Source organism: Equus quagga, chromosome 1 (assembly GCF_021613505.1).
Source record: "Equus quagga isolate Etosha38 chromosome 1, UCLA_HA_Equagga_1.0, whole genome shotgun sequence".
Lineage (NCBI taxonomy): Eukaryota > Metazoa > Chordata > Mammalia > Perissodactyla > Equidae > Equus > Equus quagga.
In genome coordinates, this window is record NC_060267.1 from 90,168,064 (window position 1) to 90,179,995 (window position 11,932).

Below are 11,932 nucleotides of genomic sequence, written 5' to 3' on the forward strand. Positions count from 1 at the left end.
GCCCCTCGCGTTCAGCAGCCCTCGGGGGACCTGGCCTGCAGCCCACATCCCCAGAGCACACCCTGGCTGCCCGGCCTGTCAGGAGAAACACACAGAGAGGGAGGGCCAGCCTGTCCCGTTGGGTGACCAGCATCAGGAGGGAGAGGAGGGGGATGGGCGGACACAGGGAAGGAGCGAGTGGCCGGCCTTCGTCAGGGTGGACATGTTCAGGGGATATGGACTTGGATGAGCTGCCCCATGACCGCACGCGCCTACTCTCGTCCTCACTGCCCCTTGGGTGCTAGGGCCCTCCCTTGGCCCAGGAGGAGCCCAGCAGCTCCCCTGAGCTCTGACTCGGAGTGGCACCCCCCCCATCCCCATACGCAGAGGCCGGAGCGGGGAGCCAGGTTGCACAACCATCTGTCGCTCATGTGTTTTCATTCACAGGAGCCACTGGTGCCTTCCGTGTGCCCCGCACAGAATCACGTGCTGGGTCCACGGTGAGGAACAACCGGGTGCTGCCCTCGGAGTTGAGCAGAGTTGACAGATGACAAGCAGTGAGCAAACGGAGGCAGCAGGACAAAAGCAGGGAAGGAGAGGTGCTGGCATGGGGACGAGGAGGCACCCCTGCTCCTTTATAAACACTCCCATACATGGACCCACATGTGTGTCCCAGGGTTTCTCCCACAAATTTTCTGATCAGTTCACTCATCCTGTGTGTGAATATGTTTTGATCACCTTTGCAGAAGCACGGGGCAGAGTGATTAACAGCAAAATCCAGGCTCCTCCTTCTGGCTGTGTGACTTTGGGCAAGTCGCTGTCCCTCTCTGAGCCTCCATGTCACGTCCTCTGTAAAATAGGTGCATATCTCACGGGGCTGTTGTGAAGAGTCCCTGAGATGGTGTGTGTGAAGCTCTTGGCCTGGGGACCCAAGCTTAACTCTGCTCCAAGTGTCCCCTGGCCCCTGACCTCTGCACTCAGGCCCCCCAGCACACCAGCCTCCAGTCTCTGCCTGAACCCCAACACCTGGCAGCCAGCTTATCTACATGGCCCGGCCTAGGAGGGCAGAGCAGCCCTCTGAGATGCAGGCCCAGCACAGCTGGCCGTGATGACCGACCGCCAGGCGCGACTTGGGTACCCGACCTGGTGCTCAGAGCGCCTGCCTCTCTGAGGTGGACTGTTGCCCATGGAGGTAAGTTCTAGAACCACAGGGTTAATTTGTTGGGGGAGCCACGGGCCCTGCCTCCTGCATTCTGGGACCCACTGGTTAAAAAAAGAAAATTGGCCATAGTTTCTAAGTACTGACCACCCCCAGCGGCGTGAGCCAGGCCCCATGAGCCCTTCTGACAGCCCCACGAGGCTTGTATGGGGCAGCACGGGTGAGGGGAACAAGGCCGGGCAGCGCCAGTTAAGGTGAAGGAGCCCGGATTCGCCCTCTTCTGAGCCCAAGGCCTGGCTCCACCCCCAGCCTACCCCTGCCTTTCTCTCGTCTGCAGAGAAATGAGTGTGTCCCGTGCCCACCTTGCCTAACTCACACCCCGCTGTTCCCCACCCACCCAGCTCCTGGGCATCACCCCCGGGACCTCTGCAGAGAGCCTTTGCCTGTGACCTGGGGAGGGGGGCTGAGAGGAGGTGCTCCGCAAAGGGCAGATCATCAGGGGAACTTCCCAGGAGGGGTCATGAGACCCCAGGTTGTCAGAACTGGAAGGGACCTCAGGGATCACCACTTTGGCAACCCTATGTTGCACACACAGAAAAGCTTCAGCTCAGAGAGGTGGGGACCCTGGCCTGGGGACCCACAGCAAGGTACTGGCCCAGCTGGGGCTAGATAGGCGGAGGTGGCTGAGCTTTGGGACTCAGCTGCCCGCGTCTCAATCTGGGTCTGTGGCTTGCCAGCTGTGAGCCTGCGTCTGACCCCTGTGTGCCTCAGTGTCCTCAGTCTGTAGCATGCGGAGAGTGATAATTCCTGTTTCAAAGGCTGTTGGGAGACAGAAGTGAGTGAATACACAGACCGTGCTTAAAAACAGGGCCTGGTACACAGGGAGCATGCCACAGACATCAGTGGTCACTCTCAGTCTGCTGATTTCTAGTCCAGCCCAGACCCATCTGTCCGGTGAACCTTCAGTGTCGCCTGCTCCGGGCCAGGCGCCCCGGCGACACCGAGGATGGAGCAGTAAACAGGACTGACAGAGCCTGCCTCCTGGCGCTCACGGTCCCGGTGGGGAACACACCTGAAATAGGGAACACCAGAGTGAATCGGCTCATTACAGTGTGGTTTCTGCTGGTCTGGGGGGTCAGGGAGGGTCCCCCACTTAAGTTGAGATTGGCAGGATGAAGAGCAGAAAGCACGGTTCTAGGCAGAGGGAATACCATGCATGCGGGCCCAGGGCAGGAAGGACATCAAGCTGTCCAGATCAGAGAGGAGGCCCAAATCACTGGGGTTCAGAAGCCAAGGTGAGGCGAGGAGAAGAGAAGCTGGGGGGAGCAGACATGTGGAGCCTGGGGATGCTACACCGAGATCCTGAGAGCCAGGGCGCGTTAGGGAGGGAAGGAAGTGGTCAGGCTTGCAGTTTAGAAACATCTGTCTGGCTGACACAGAGGGCAGACTGGACGGGGAGAGGGCAGAGAGTGGGAGCGGGGAGCCTGGCCTGGCTAGGAGCCGGGCAGCGGGCGAGGGGTGAAGGGAGCTGACCCCTGTAGGTGGGCAGCTTCTCATGTCTTGCCAAGGATTGGGCTGGGGGCTGGGGAGGAGAAGTCAGGGATAGCACCTGGGCTCTGGCCAGGGTTGGGGTGCATGGCTGGAAGGGATGGTCAGAAGCAAGTTCAAAGAAGACGGGAGACCCTGCGTCTAGCCTGGGACATCCCAGCTGCAGCAGCCCCTAGGGACCTCAACAGCACCCTCAGACCTGAGTCCCAGACCTCTGGCCCTTTTGCTGTACCCTTCCTCATGGGGAAAGGAATCCTTGTGACCAAGGGGACAGGCCCAGCTAGATCCAAGAGCTGGGCACCTGGGACCCTGGAATCCCCTGTTTAGTGGCCCCAGCCCACTTCCTGGGCCCATCCTCCGGAAGGTAGTCTGAGCTGCATTTGGGCACCCTAAGCCCCAGGGTGGCCCCGAGGTTGCTCTTTGCAGGGGATGTGGACAGAGTTTATGCACGCAGACTGGAAGGTCCACACCTGAGCACACAAAACCCTTCCTGGAAAAGGGGAAGAGAAGAGGGGCCGAGTCGGGGCCGCAGGCGGCGGGGGGGCCGGCTGGCCCCAGGCTGCCACTTCCAGTACTGGCCCAGGAGTCTGGATTCCAAACGCAAACCCAGCCTTCCAGGGGCATTTGTCCTTACGAAGGTGTATTTGTCAAAGAAAGAGGACAGAACATATTTTATTTAGCAGTTTGTAAGTGTGATTTATAACTCGTAAACACTCAGCCATGAGGTATGTGGGCCTCCTCTTGTGCTCCTGGCTCCCTGCTGCGCAGAGAGGACCCGCTTCCCTGGGCATCCGGCGGCTGACCCTAGACAAGCAGGTTGACTCCAGGGGATCCTCCAGACTTCGAGACCCCACTTAGTGCCTCCCCACTGTGCCCTGCCCAGTCCCTCTGCCTTTGTCTCAGGCTCCTCCCGCCCCTCCTCCTCCAGGAAGCCTTCCCTCCCTGGAGGCCCTGGCTCTCCAGCTTGTCACTGGTGTCATTTGGTCACAGTGATGCTTGGTGGTCTGACTGGCTGGGGAACGTGAGTCCTGTGCCTCCTGGGGGAGCAGGAGCTCGGAGAAGGAGCACCTCCCAGCAGAAGCAGGATCTTGCATTGGGTAGGAGTCAGGCTCAGAACGCACAGACACTCGGGGGTCAAATCCCAGCTCTGTGACTTTCCCGCTCTGTGACCTTGGGCGGCGGCTTCACCGCTCTGAGCCGCTTTCCTCGTCTGAAAGCCCATAATCATAACGGTACCTCTTGCAGCGAGGAGGCAGCGTGGGGTGCGGAGCCCACGTGCGCCCGGCGCTGGCAAGTACTCGGGGAAGGAATTACGAAGGGCAGGCGTTACATCATTCGCTTCTTTTTTACAGCTGAGAAAACAAGCGGAGGAGGCTCAGCGAGGTGAAGCCAGCTGCCCAAGGTCACACAGCTAGTAGCGGGGGAGTGGCCCACGCCAGGCTCTCTGACCTGTGCTCTAACCACTGAGAACCCCGGCCGCGGGCTCGCCCCCACGTCACCTTCCCCCGGTCTCCGTGGCCCTGGGGCTCCTGAAGGCCGCGTGGGCCGCGGAGGCAGGTGGCCGGCCAGGGCCGAGCCCGCGGGGCGGAAAGGGTTACCGGCTCGGCCGCAGTGGGCCGGCCTCTGGGGGAACCAGCCAATGGGTGCGCGCCGCGATGAGGTAATGCCGGGACCGCGCGGGGTGGGCGGAGCCGGCGGGCCCGCTCCTGCTCGAGTTCCTTCTCTCTCCGCCAACCCCTCACCTTTGACCTTGATGTCCCCCCCAACCACGGCCGTACACCCGCAGAAACCCCGGGGCTGGAGCTGAGGGTCTCCGTCGGCCCTGGATCCTTTAAGGTCGGCGGCAGGAACCTGGAGACGTCCCGCCTCCTCTGGGCCTCAGTTTCCCCCTTTCGATGATGAGAGTCGATGATGGCTGAAGGCCGGAACAGCAGTGGACGTCCTTGGACCCCAGGACATTTTCAACCTCTCCTTGCCCTTGGCCACACTTAGCGGGCGCGGCCCTGGCCCTTCTCAGGCGGTGCCCAGCACCAGGGGGCAGGGAGTCCTGTGGCCGGGTCACACCCTCCACGTGGCCCCATCCACGGATCCATCAGCCCCTCCCTATCTCTTGGGTTTCCGCGCCTGAGTGCCCTCTGAGGTCCCTTCGCTGCCACCAAGCCCCCGAGTTAGCTGCATAAGCAGCTGGACAGGCCGGTTTGGTGGCCAGAGGTCAAAGTGCATCCAACCATCAGCATTAATTGAGCGTCTACTATGTGCGCTCAGAGCTTGGGGCTTGGGTGCTGCCCGGCCCGCCTCCGGGCGCCCCGCACCCCCTCCCGCCGTCCACGCCGCCGGGCACGAAGCGGTTAATAGCTTTCTCGCCGAGCTGGCACCGCTGCCGCCGGGCTTATTAGTCAGCTCGCAGGGAGGGGGCGGGGAGAGGAGGGGCTGGGCTGAGAACCGCAGAAAGCTATTCTCAGGGGCTCCCAAGTGTGGGGAGGGCGGCCCAGCAGGAGCTGCTGCTGCTTCCCAGAAAGTTGATTATTTTTAACCCAGGAAGAAGAAAGGAAGGAGGCGAGGGAGAAGAACTCAGAGAAAAGAGGGGAGAGCAGAGGAGAGGAGAGGAGAGGAGGCGGGGAGGGGATGAGGAAGGGGAATGGGGAACGGGGAGCAGAGGGGCCATGGAGGGGAGTGGAGGGAGGGGCTGGGCCAGCTGGGGTGGGGGGAGCCAGCTGGTGGGGTCTCTGGGAGGGGAATGGATGTGGAGGGGCGCTGCCCGCCTCCTCAGCCCTCCCCACACCCCTCTGGCTCCTCACCCGGGACCCCTGCTCTGTGGGCTCTCCTGCTGGACCCCCACCCAGGCTGTGCATCCTGCTGTTCCCCGTAGCAGCCCCAGCCCAGGGCTGTGCAGGCACGGTGGCTTGGAGAGTGGGGGTACAGGGCGGCCGCAGCCCTGCCCTTGGGTGCTCTCCAGCCATCAGGAGCACACCATGTCCTTGCCCTTGTGGGGACCGCTGCGCAGGGGACAAGGGGGGCTGCCCTGAAAACCCGTAACCTTCGCAGGGAGGGGCTCCTGGAGGGGAGGGAGGAAGGGACCTGGGGCTCCCCTTCTCCCGCCTTGGAGTGGAGTGAGGAGGGGGCTGGGGACACAGTGACAACCAGACAGACGCAGCCGGGCCCGCATGGGGCTCCCAGTCCTGCAGAGGAGGCAGAGGCTGCACAAACCATTATGAATAATGCATCATAATGACGAGAGGGCAGCGGGCTGGCAGGGGACAGTCAGGGAGCTGGGGGGGCTGGCCCCAGGGGCCTGCCCTCTGCAGGAGTCACAGGAGGGGTCCCTGAGGAGGGGTGCCTGAGGACCAGGAGTGTTAACTAGGTGAGGAGTGACTGGTGGAAAGGGCAGGGCCCCCGTGGATGAGGTCCCAGGGGCACAGACCTGAGCCTGAGAGAGGGTCATGTGGCTCTCGTCCTGGAGGCGGCCGGAAGCTTTGGAAGAGTTTTATAGAGCAGGGTGAGGAGAGCAGATCTGCAAAGGTCACTCAGGACGGTAGGGGACAAGAGTGGATGCAGGGAAGTGGCACCAAGGTCTCGAGATGGCAGCCTGGCCCAGGGAGGTGGCCTCTGAGACAGAGGGGAGGCTGGCCTTGGACAGATTCGGGAGGAACAGAGGACGGGAGTTGGTGCATCATGGTGTGAGGGGTGGAGGAGGTGTCAGGGAGGTGCTGGGCGCTGGCTTGTGCAACGAGCGAGGCTGGTGCTGTCCCCTGAGGCCGATGGTGGCCAAGGGGAGCAGGTTTGCAGAGTTCAGGCATGTGTGTTGGGACCTGGTGGGGACAGGCCGAGGGAACAGCTTGAGCAAAAGAACAGAGAGAAGGGAAGAGGGAACTGCATGTGGCACTGTGGATGTGCTGGAATCTTCCAGAAAGGCTGAGTCTGGTCGTGGTGGGCCCTGACAGCAGGCAGAGGGGTCTGAACTCAGCCTGTAGTCAGTGTTGAGCCGTGGAAGTGTGGGGGCAGCAGAAGGGCACGTTCCGGCGCTGGCCACGGCGAGGGCGCTCAGCAGGCCAATGGCCAGGGCCGGCCTGGGCTGAGTCCCCAGCAGCTGCCGCCTGTACCCCAAGGTGGAGGAGGGGATGTGGGAACGGGGGTGTGTCAGGGCTCCAGGTCTGGGCAGCCTACGAGTGTGAGTGTGTGAGAGTGGGTGTGTGAGTGTCCCTTGCACTGAGTGTCCTGCCCTCCACTTGAGGCAGGACCTAGGGGACACATCAGTGTGTCCAGGACCAGGGAATGGCCTGGCCAGGCTGGACAGGGGATGATGGAGGGAGGAGGACCTCAGCCCCAGCCACCGCTCTGCAAATCCAGCACGATCCCCTCCACTCCTGGTTATTCTGGAGCCCAGGACCAAATCTGACCCCTCCCCAAGGAGCCGGGGTGGGGGGCACTGGGTTATTGGCTGGAGGGCAACGTCTGTACCCTTAACCGCTGCAGGGTGCTGAGGAGGCCTTATTGGGGCATCCCAGGTCTGTCCCCTCCCAGGACGGGAAGGCAGGTCTGCTAGGCCTGGAGCTGCCCTTAATACCAGGGCCCAGGGGCTTAGCCAAGGCCAGGTTGCAGACAGCACTGGGGGCAGTGGCCTGGCCACCTGCAGCTCTGACCCTACCTGCAGACTCTTGGACCCATGGGCCTGTGGCTTTCCCGTCAGTCCTGCCACCGACCAGTAGCCCTCCCACCCCCAAGGTGGGTACACATCACAAAGTCGTGGTTAAGATGGTGAGACAAACCTGAATCCAAGCCCCTTGCTGACAGGCTGTGGGCTCTGGCCAGCGTTTCTGGCCTCTGTGTGCCTCAGTTTCTTCATCTGCAAAATGGAGATAATAATGGCAGAGGCAGGGAAAAGATGGAGGTGAGGCCCTTAGCAAGGGAAGTGGCCTGTCCCGGGTCACTTGGGGCCCTGAAGTCTTGCCAGGTGTGTGCTGAGGGCCATGGGCTGCAGCAGTACAAGAGGGGGAGATGTTGGTTTCCCACCCTCTCCGGGCGGGCAGGCCAGGTGGCAGAATTGTTCCTGTTTTGCAGATGAGAAAACCAAGGTTCAGAGAGGTTATCCCTGGCCCAGTGCCACACAGCAGAAAGGTGGGGGACTGGGCCTCAGACGCTGAGGGCTGCTCTGCCCTCGGGAACTCGGTTCCCTCTGTCACTGCCCTCCAAGTGAGAACCGCGTGCCGGACACACTCCCCTCCAGGACACCCACCCCTCCCTCCCAAAGGCACACGGTGACCCTAGCCTGGCCCCCTGGGCCCTGGAGGAGCCCTGTCTGTCCCCCTAGGGCATCTCTGAGCTGTGCTTTCCCGTCGATGGAGCACAAAGAGGGGGAGCCGGCAGAGAAAGAGCCCCACAGGCGAGGAGCCGGCTCCATGGGTGCTTTTCTCCGCTTTCTTCCTCTCCCGGCTCTTTGTTAAGCTCCCTTTCAGCTGAGCCGGCAGAGCCTGGGTGTTCTGAGCTGACAATAATTGCTGCGTCTAGACACTGTCTGGTTTGAGGCCTCCCTCTCCCGCCTGCTGGCCTCCCCAGGCTCCTGCCCCAGCCCCGAGGCCCTGCCCCGCGCTCTCCGGTTCCCACACCCCTCTCCTCTCTGGCTGCCTGGCCCATCCTGCCTCCCTCCTGCTCCCACCCTCACATCCCTCTCTCCCTCTCTCCCCCGCCCACCCTCAGGAGCACACTGGCCCCATTCTGTCCCCAGGACCCGAAATCCAGGGGACAGAGTGACTTTGCATTTGGCTCTGGTTAGGAGGCCTTTGAGGAAACTGAGCCCAGGAAACCCTCCCCAGCTGTCAGCCCCCCGAGGAGTGGAGCCCGCTCACCTTGCTGGATGCTGGGCTGAGCTGGGGAGCTCTGGGATCCACCCCAATCCTTCCCTCATCTTTCCCTCCAGGCCCGGATGGGAACCCAGAGGAATCAGCTTAGGAGGGGCTTAGGATAGGTACAAGGAAGAACTTCCTGGTGACTCTGACCCTCACACGCACATGGAGTGGTTTCAGGAGATGGATGTCTGGGAAGTCAATTTTCATAGGTTCTAAGATCCGTTCCTGCCCCAGCTCACATCAGCGCCTCTGAAAGATTCCCCAGAAGCTTGTGTCTCTTCACGGGTGTCAGAATTGAGGCCCTCACGGCGATCTGGAGACAGTAATAATGATATCCAGCCCTTTCCTGCTCCAACCACTGCACAGACTCTTAACACATATTCATTCGTTTAATCCTCCCAACAGCCCAAGGAGACAGAGAGAGAAAACAAGCCTATGATTTGTCCCGTGTCACAGATGAGGAAACTGAGGCCCAGAGAGGTTAAGTAACTTACCCAAAGACACAGAGCCAGCGAATGGATGAGCCTAGATTTGAAGGCGCAGAGGCGGGCTCCAGAGCCCCAGTAATCACCAATACTAGGAACATGCAATGCTTGCTGAGCACCTGGGGCTCCGGCTAGCACTTTACGTGCACTGGGTCCCTTATGCTCGCAACACTGTCACACAGGATCAGGATTCTGTCCATTACACAGATTAAAGAGAGTAGCCCAGGGCTGCTGGGCGTGGCCAGACGGTCACCTAACTCAGGGGCGGAAAGACCTAGAAATCCAGGCCCTCATCGTGGGGCTGTTGTTCCGCTTGTGAAAGGCTTGGCATCGAGTAGAAGCTCCACAAATGTTGCTGCCATTTCCCACTTCTTCCCCCTGGACTTTCTTAGTACCCCCTGGGCATACGGCCCCCGCCAGGCTGGGGAGACAGAGCCAGTGTGGGGCTCTGTCCTCAGGAGGCCATGGTCTAGAGGGGACTGGCCAGTCAGCCAGTTTCAATCTGGAAGGGGACTCATGACGACGCCAGGGATGCAGGGCCTCTGAGGGCCAAGGGGAGGGGCCCTAATTCCAAGAAGGCTTCCTGGAGGAGGGGAATCAACACCACGTCCTGGAGGATGAGTAAGAGTAAGGCAGGCAGAGAGGGGAGGGAACGGTGTTCCCGGCAGAGGGAACCACACAAAGGAAGGTCCCGAAGTGAGAGAGGAAAAGGGTAATCTCAGAGGACCAGAGAACCCTCAGCAGCTTTGTCAGGCTGAACAGGTGCAGGGGGCAGGGAGGGAATCGGGGAGAGCCATGCGGCTGGAGCCCAGCTGATCAGGACTGGCCTCCATCGCCAGGCCGGCTGGGAGCTGGGCCTTCCCCCCCCCCCCCAGAGGCGGGGAGCCCAGGGGGATCCAACTGCAGGGGCTGCGATGACCAGGAGGATGGGGAGGGGCGGGCTGGGTGGACTGGAGAGGCCCCGAGGAGTTAGAGAAAGGTGGCCTCCTCTGATCTTGGGGGCTGGCCTACAAGTTTGTCTTCAGTGCCATTCCAGACACGGGGAGCAACGTGGACGAGGACCTGGGCGAGAGTGGCCCCCGGGAGGTGTGCTCTGGGAGGAAGCCGCTGGGGCCGGACACCGAGTCGCCTTCAGGAGGAAGGTGGAGGGAACGGCACAGTTTGGGGCCTCAAGTAGGAGGATTAATTAGGAAGATCAATCTGGAGCCTTTGCAGGATGGATTCGAGGGGCAAACCCCCGGGCAGGGAGGCCGCTGAGCGGTTTTCCTCTCCCAGCCACTCCTCCCTCCTGCAGAGCCGTTTTGGTTCTGCACCGTCTCCCTCCCCATGGCTGCCTCACCCCCTCCACCTCTAGCTGGGGAGGGAAGGCAGCCTCTCGCCATTCCTTCCTCATCCAGGCCATCGGTGGAGATGTCAGACAGCACGCGTCCACGCCTGGACACCTCTCGTGGCCTCCAGGGGCTGACACTGGCAGACCCATTAGTGGGCTCCATGCCAGCCACCTCCAAGCTGGCTTCAGAGCGGTGCGGCCACAGGCCGGGGTCGTGGCTTCTCTGGACTCGACTTGGGATGTGCCGCGTGGGCCTCGCGAGGGGCTGTGGGCAGGCGGAGACGGCACCTCCTGTCTGCAGACGGCGAAATGCCGTCCTGTTAGTTAACCTGCTACTGGGAGTTTACAGGCTGGTGAAAAAGAGACAGGAGGCGGGCGGCACGTGTGCTCAGGCAGGTGGGGATGGTCCAGGAGCGCTGACGGTGGTGCCTGGATCCCGCAGGCCCGCCACCCCTGACCCCAAATCCCTGGGCAGAGGGTTCCAGAATTCAGAATTTTTTCAGTCGCAGGAAGATAATGTGACACATATGCCACCTATTTGCTAACACCCCCATGAAGTGTGGGGCGGCCCCCGCAGTCAAACACATTAATACATCTGCAGCGAGGCGTCTGAACAAAGATGGGAAACACCCTCTGAATCTGTTTCTCATCTCTAAAGTTGGCAGTGGTGGCACGCTGCTCACAGAGCCGCCCTGAGACCCTGATGCCCTCAGGATGCTGGCCGGCCTGTGGGGCCTCAGACCCCGGCTGGCGTCCCGCCCAGGCCCTTGGCACTCGCTGCTCCTTTCGGGAATATTCCTCCCAGAGAGAGGAATGGCTGTCTCACTTCCTTCAGGGCTCTGCTCCGATGGCACCCCCTCAGCTGGCTCGCCCTGGCCAGCCCCGCCTCCTGCCACCCTGCTGGCTCTCCTTTCTCCTCCTCCACAGCCCGGTCACCTGACATTCATTTAATCAATTACTCAGTTATCAATTGCCTGCTCTCCTGCAGCAGCATTCGAGCTCCAGGAGGGCGGGACTCTGTTCTGTCACCTGCTGTGCCTCCAGAACCTAGGACAGCACCTGCATGGGCGGGCACTCGGATCCGAAGGACCGATTGTTCACGCCTGGCACATCGAAAATGCTTAATGAAGCCCAGCTGGCACCATCACCATTATTGTTGTTATTGATGTTGCTGCTATTATTATCATTATCATCATTATCATGTTCCCGAGCTGATCCCAGACCTCAGTTCTCCTGTCTGTGAAATGGGCGTCCTGGGGACTGGGGCACCAGCCACCAGAAGTCCATCAGGTCCTTGCAGGACAGACAAAGAACGTGGCCCACCCCTCCCCGGGGGGAGCCTGCGCCCCTCACTGGAGAGAGAGGCCCGAGAGAAGCTTGGAGAACGCCAGCCCCAGTGAACAGGGCTGCCAGAAGGCCATACATAATTCATTGCCAAATGGGGCCGCGGGCGGCTCTCGGCGGTGCGCGCTGGGGCTCACTCTGCGCCTGGCACCTTGCTGACTGCTCCTCACACGTCGCCTCATTGCATCTTCACGGATTTGCAGGGTGCGATCCATCCCCCCACCCCGTTTCACCCAGGGGGAGC